At 27.0% G+C, this 7,275-nt stretch overlaps 1 protein-coding gene across 1 annotated transcript in view; it reads left to right on the top strand.

The window, feature by feature from the left end:
- The window catches only part of LOC119677211 (uncharacterized protein K02A2.6-like), an 11,250-nt gene that overhangs the window by 2,256 nt on the left and 1,719 nt on the right, over positions 1-7,275 (top strand). The gene's annotated exons all lie outside the window — the stretch shown is intronic.

Raw genomic sequence — 7,275 nt, 5'->3', positions numbered from 1 at the left:
AAATAAATAAATAAATAGTAAAAATAACATCAATAGCAGTGATAATGATATTAAAAAAAAAAAACAAAAATAACCAAACAATGAAATAAAATTGCTCCAACGCAGCACCGTCACATCGAATAGTTGAAGAGGTCCTTGTGAGCAAACAAAAGCGCAAGTAAGTAATAAAGTGGTAAAGTGGTAAATCCGTGAAGAGCAGCGAATAATTTGAACAAAAAGTAAACTGAAAAAAGAGCAACAACAAAACGGAAAAAAAATTATGCAAAAAAATAAAAAGTACTTACAAGAAAAAAACAAAAAACAATTACATGCATTTTTGCAAATATGAGCTGCAAAAAAAAAAAACAAAAAAACAATGCAAAAACACATAGCAAAAATATGAAAAGAAAATAACAAAACAAAAACACTAAAGAAAAAAATAAATTAAATTTACTTACAAAAGAAAACAATGGCAGTCAAATATGAAAGAAAAAAATTCAAATGTCAACCAACAAAACGGAAGGAAGGAAGAAATGCTTCACGCCATGAGTATGAAGGATGCGCAAAAATAATGGCGGCTGTGTTTTGACCATTTCCGCACACAAACAAAAGCAAAAATATAATATTTTTAAAATAATTCGAAAAAAGAAATTTAAAATTGCAATGTGAGAACTAGCAGAATTATCAGAATAAATAGTAGAGTAGTGGGAATTATTATATAAAATTTTTATTTTCAACTAATAATAATGCTAAAGTTGAAAATAATAAGAATTAATTAAAATTTAGTATGAGAACTAACAATATTAACAGAATCAGATGTATTAGTGTGTATTATTGAGTAAAACTTTAAAATAAAATTTATATTTTAATTAATAATAATTTTAAGGTAAAAAATATATTATCAGAAATTAATTGCACGCTTTGTGAAGAGGCTGACATGCGTGTGCATTAACAATTACGTGTCTTACTTTACTGGCTTTACTAATATTACAATAAAATTAAATTAAACAAAAGAGTGAGGCCGGATCGAGAAACAAAGTAAAAGCAAAAATCAAATATATTTCAAAGGAATACGGAAATTTCATTTAACATATGTAAGCTTTAAAACACAAATAATTTTCTAAAAAGAAAAACAATAGTAAAGCAAAAGAAAAAATTTGTTTTTGCACATATGCCACTACTTTGCTTTGCATACATACATACATACACACACAAGCATATGCATGTACACAATGTAATCATATCAGAAATTTTACGCATAATACTATCTCGCTTACACATAAGTCAAATCTAGACAAATCTGCACATGTTTAAGACCATAAATAAACCACATAATCACAATCTCAAACGTAACGATCGATTGTTGTCACTGTTTGACAGCGCAAAAAGTTCGAGCAGCTTATAACAACAACAACAACAGCAGCACCAGCACCAACAACACCAACAACAAAAATTGCAGCAGCACAAATTAAGCATAGCAAAAGCATAGCCAAAGCGTGTGCATATTAAGAGAGCGAGAGCACATACTTCAATCTACTAAAGGATATTACAGCAAGCAAATAGAACATGTAATGTATGTATGAATTGTTATTTATTTAAGCTTAGTTGTGTGCAACATAAGTTCCTTTATGTTTATATAAATATGTAACAATTGATTGAAAAGTATTGCAAGTTGCAATCAAGCATGCAACACTAGTTAAAAAGAGACAAACTATATTTGTTTGTATGTGATTATAAATGTTAACTATTTTTAATATGAGCATATTGTTTGCTTACAATGCACCAATAATGCATTTCTTACTCAGAGATTTGCATTTGTTGCTTTATAATATATTTTGCTGTTTTGCTGTCGAAAGCATTGCCAACATTAAATTCATTTCAGTTGCTCAATTGGAATTGTGCTCAGCTCTTATTTTAGAATCTTACTGAGTACATAACCGGTCTAGTAAGTTTTACAAAGTAAACGCCTTTTTGTATTGCTTGTCGTAAGTGTAAACGCTACAGCTATATAAGCGGGGTGTTAACTCTTGTTGTATTTCTTATTTGCTATCTCGTACTCACAACGTGCTGTGAGCGCAATTTACAACAAATACACTATAGCTTAAACGACCATTACGAAAATATTTTTATATTGTCACCGCACACACACATTTAGTAAGCAGCACAATACTGCCTACCCCTGTTATGTTATTGTTGTTGCTCTGACTGCTTAAAAAAAACAAGAGCAAACTGCTTGTCAAATTACTACTACTACAGTGACACTGTAGTGAGCTTTGTTGGCTGTTTACGGTTTCGCCTTAGCTGGTTTTGCTTGTTTATGATATTGCGTATATGCTTGCTGTTGTTTGCATGTGGTGTCTATCTCTTCTTCTCTTCTTCATCTTATTTGTGCATTTCATGTTTTTGTTCCTGAATTTAGTTGGTCTGCGACCGTTGACGTGTTTACAAGCGTATTTGGTGTAGGCATATGTGTTTTTATCTCGTTATTGCGACGGACGTTATTTTTTAACTTGATTTGATTTGATTATTGTCTACTACTGTCTGTCGTATTATTTTTATTTGTATGATATTCATATATCGTACAGTACATATCGCTCATACATTCATATATGCTTTACGGGAAATATTTATATGATTTTGCTTTAGTAAAAATCAGATTAAACGTTATTTTGTCGTAATAAACGTTAAACGTGTTTAAATCGCGTAACGTACGTTAGCGTAAACGTAAAAGCGCGGAATTTTTCACGAGCGGTTTTTGATTTCAATTTGATTTAATATTAATTATATTAATATCGTTGTTGTTATTGTTTTAAAATGATATTTCAACTTTTTGCAATATAAACAAATTATCAATGTTTAAATGTGAAACAAAAACAAAATTTATTTAATAAATTTTACATAATTAATGAACAAGTGTCAAAAATCAAACGTTATTGAAAGCAACAATTACAACAATTATAATAAATTAATTTATAATTAATACTACAATAAAAAAAAAGTAAGCTTAATTTCCTAAATCTGTATTTTAATTAATTTATCATTTCAAAAGTTTATTGGCAATGCAAGATTTATTAAGATTTACTAAACTATTTGTTTAGTAAATTGATTGGCCGGCCACGAAGCTAAGAAGAGTGTTAATAATAACAGAAAACTATTAAAAACTGTTAAACTAGGAAAAGTTATTAATTGTATAAATTTATAACATTACACCGTTTACACTACTTTCAACTTTTTGCATAATTTTAACGACGGCAAATACAGAATTTTTTTAAAAAAATCGCATTAATAGTTTTAAAAAATCCTAAAAAATTAATACAAAAAATAAAACAATAAATTACTTTTATAAGAAAAAATTATTAAAAATAATATCTATTAAAAATATTGATATTAAATCTATTGCTAACAATAGTTTATATTAAGAACTTAGTTTCTTTCGCCAAAACTCAATAAAATTTTGTTTAAATTATTAAATTCGTTAAAATTTAATAAAATATTTTATATTAAAAAAATTATATATTAAAAAAAACTCAACACAAAAATACTGTCAAAGCTCAGTTAACTCTTTTTATTGCAAGTGTTTGCATTTATTAAAAAAAATATATATATATTGTTATCAGTGTAAACTAAGAAGAAGCAAAAGTTTTGAAGACATAAATGCGTTATTGATAAATTCTAATATTTGACAAATTAGTTGTGTCTACACGGCCAAAGTTGTCAAATTTAAAAAAAAATATTTTTCACTTCCCAAACTGAAATTTGTTATTGTGTCGCAAATTGAACAAGACAACAAGTGCCCAAAATATCAAAAACTTAAGTAAAAAAAATATCTAACTTAATATAAATAAATAAATACTATAGTATCTGCTGTGAGAAATGAAAAATTTGACACCAACAACAAACAAACTTGCCTTTAAACAAACTCAATTCAAAGTTTTTATCAATATTTGATATAAACTATTGACAATTGGCGATAAAATCACCTAAGCCACAACACTAAAGCGTACTGTGTAAATATAAAATTAAAATTTAAAAATTAAAAAAATTATATATTTATTATTTAAATAAGAAAAAAAAGAATTAATCACAAATTGTCCAAAAATTGTCAATTAACTTGCGTAAGCAAACCCAACACACACGACGACACTCATACGTCTCAGTCAGCGTCTTTGGAACACTGAAACGCCACTGTCAGTCATCAAAACCCACCAAAAACAAAAATAAAACAAAAACAAAAACGAACCAAAAAGACTGATAAACTGATAAGGATCTTTTGATTTGTATATTTTGTATATTTGCTTCTACTCTATCGACTATCGATTTTAAAGTAATCAAATTCACTCACTATTCAAACAGAACAATTTTTTTTTTAAAATATTTTTTTTTTTTCCAAAACTGATAAGCAAGTGTCACGCATGCCAACGTGCAACAAAATTTTGAAAGCACCAAGAACAGAAAAAAAAACAAAAAACAATTCAAAAATCAAAGAAAACACCTGAAAAACTCTAAATGAATTTTTAGAGCAGAAAGAAAAAAATCTCTTTGTTACGAAATATGGTTATTTTCTAGGGAAAAGATAGCAACCACTGAGACTAAGTCTTGATGTCAAATTTGGTACCAAACTGTCAATGCAAACTGGCATTATTTGTGGGCTTAACTCAGCGCCAACACATAAGCGCCGGTTCAGGCTATTCGTTGGCTATTAATGACAGGCAGCGCTGCTAACTTGACAGGTTTCGATTGCTAACAGGAATTTGGTTGAGACTTAGAAGAGAAGACGGCCAATCATGCGTAGCAGTTTGTTTGGAACGTAATTAACACATCAAAATAGTTCTTAAATAGTTGTAAGAGGTCATTTATTGAGGGTTAATGTTATATACGTTTTAATAGTTGTTACAGAAGTCATAGCTTAACATCAGGTAATTGTAGGAAATAAAAGATTTATAATATTAAAAGAATGTCATTACTAGATGAGATATAATGGGCCAACATAATCTATAAGATATGTTGAGAATTTTATATATGTTTAAGAAGAAGATATATAAATCGCAGCTTTTGGGATTGAAGCGATATATAGTTTACGACAATGGTACATTGCGAGAAATAAAAATTATCATATATAAGAGATATACAAGATATAGATATGAGCATAGCCTATTCTAACTTTGTTGCTAAGAACTTGAAGTGTAAAAGAATTATTTATTTATTTATTAATATATACAATGAAGTTCTGAAGTCCTAAATTAGTAAGTTAATACTAGAAAACAATATACAATTAAAGTAACTTATATTATTGACGATCCTAAACTAGTTATATCACATATGAAGCCTTAAAGGGAATGAATAAAGTAAAGCTCTTCTTAGCAAAAAATGTTTGCTATTTCTACGAGTATGTTCTGTTGGATTAATTGCATTTAATAAAATTAATAAGTATTTTATATAAGTATTTTAATACTCTCCTTATAAAGAGGTTTTTCGAATAGTAGTAAACTACAACAACAAAAATTATTTTCTACAGTTCATTAGAATTCATTAGATATAAAATAATAAGTTTTAGATAAATGATAAATAAATTCCAAAAATTTTTTAAAAATTTGATCCATTAAAGTAATTGACTTTAATTTTTAAAACTTTGATCTATAGTCTTGATTTCTTAGATTTGTAACTTATACGACGTGGTCTCGATGTATACAAAAATAGTTTTTTCTACACATTGGTAAAGGTCAACTGCTTTTAAATCAATTTTTATCTATACTCTGTAACTTTATCTATATAACTATGACTATATATAACTAACCTAACTTATATATAACTACATAGAGTCAGTTCGATAGAACTAGATAATCAAATCAAGATCCCTTATTTAATAGTCTTATCATAGCCATCTCTTTATTGTTATTTAATGATCTTAAGTAATTAAATTATCAATTTACTTCGTCCGATCTGCAATTTTTTCCTCAAATAAAATACGAATATTATTTAATATTATGTAATATTATTTTAAATATTACTGTATCCTTTTGACCAAAACTTAACGATATAGTTAATAGCCATACTATAAAGAAAGGTTTTGAAAATTTATTTACAGATACATAAATGTTACTTAAAAAAGAGACAACATCGAAATATAAATATTTCGAATTTAGAATTTTTAAAAGTTCTTAAAGTTCTTAAACTTCAGTTACTAAAGATCAGATAGATTGGAATGTCCCTGCAACAATTTTTAAAGAAGTCTTTCTTTAAGGATTTCGCAAAACTATCAGAATAGAAAACTGTCGGGCTTTTCATAAAATTCCTACAATAATATATATCTTTTTCTTATTTGGCCTCCCTTACGATCTGCCTCCATCTGTCCCGATCTTGCATCAGCATACACTTTATATATATATAATAATAATGTATGTAAATATATATGTGTTATATTTATAGTTTCTTTTCTGAAGACTATGTTGACTTCAATATCTGAGACACTTTGACTTGATATAGTTGATTTTAAGAATATAAATCCTCTTTATTAGATTTTTTTCTTTTCTTAGACTAAAGAACGACTATCAATACTATTTTAATTTCTTAAGTTGTGCATCTTTGGCACTATGATTTGAGATCCCAAATCTTGAAAGTAGAAGCCTCTTTCATATATCTTTTTTCATTTTTTAGGCTATCCTTATAACTTCTTAAGTTGAATTTCTTTGTAATTTTGACTTAAAAATTAATTAATTTTGAAAATGGAAGGCCCTTTTCCTTAAACTATCATTACTCCATTAATCACCATCATTACCCTTATATTAACTTTTTTAATTTTATTTTTTTTTTTGTACATTTTAACATTAAATATTATTTATTTTATGTATAAAATTCGAAATTTATATCTACGCCTACATAAAATATATTTTGAGTCAAAACTTCACCGACGGAACGGCGCTTATGCATTTCTTATGTACTGACACTTAAGTGTAACTGAAGTGGCACAAGACGACAGTCAAAATTAAAATTATTATAAAAATTTCAAATAATTCAAGATATTTGTAATATTTTTAAAAAATTAACTACAAAATATGAAACACCCACAATGAAGCGCCAAGTGTCATTCATAAAAATGTACAAAAGCGTATAAAGTTCAAAATAATTTGAAACAAAGTACAAAGCTAAAAGCTTAAAAATACATTAAATACAAAAAAAAAAAGATAATTAAAACAAAATAATTATTACTTATAAGTAGCAACTTAAATAAAGAGTTGAAAATATTTGCAAATAAATTGTTGAGATACTCACAACAAAATTGCATTCAAATGTATTTCA

The sequence above is a fragment of the Teleopsis dalmanni genome, chromosome 2 (assembly GCF_002237135.1).
Source record: "Teleopsis dalmanni isolate 2A chromosome 2, ASM223713v2, whole genome shotgun sequence".
Lineage (NCBI taxonomy): Eukaryota > Metazoa > Arthropoda > Insecta > Diptera > Diopsidae > Teleopsis > Teleopsis dalmanni.
This window is presented reverse-complemented; position numbering and strand designations above follow the sequence as displayed.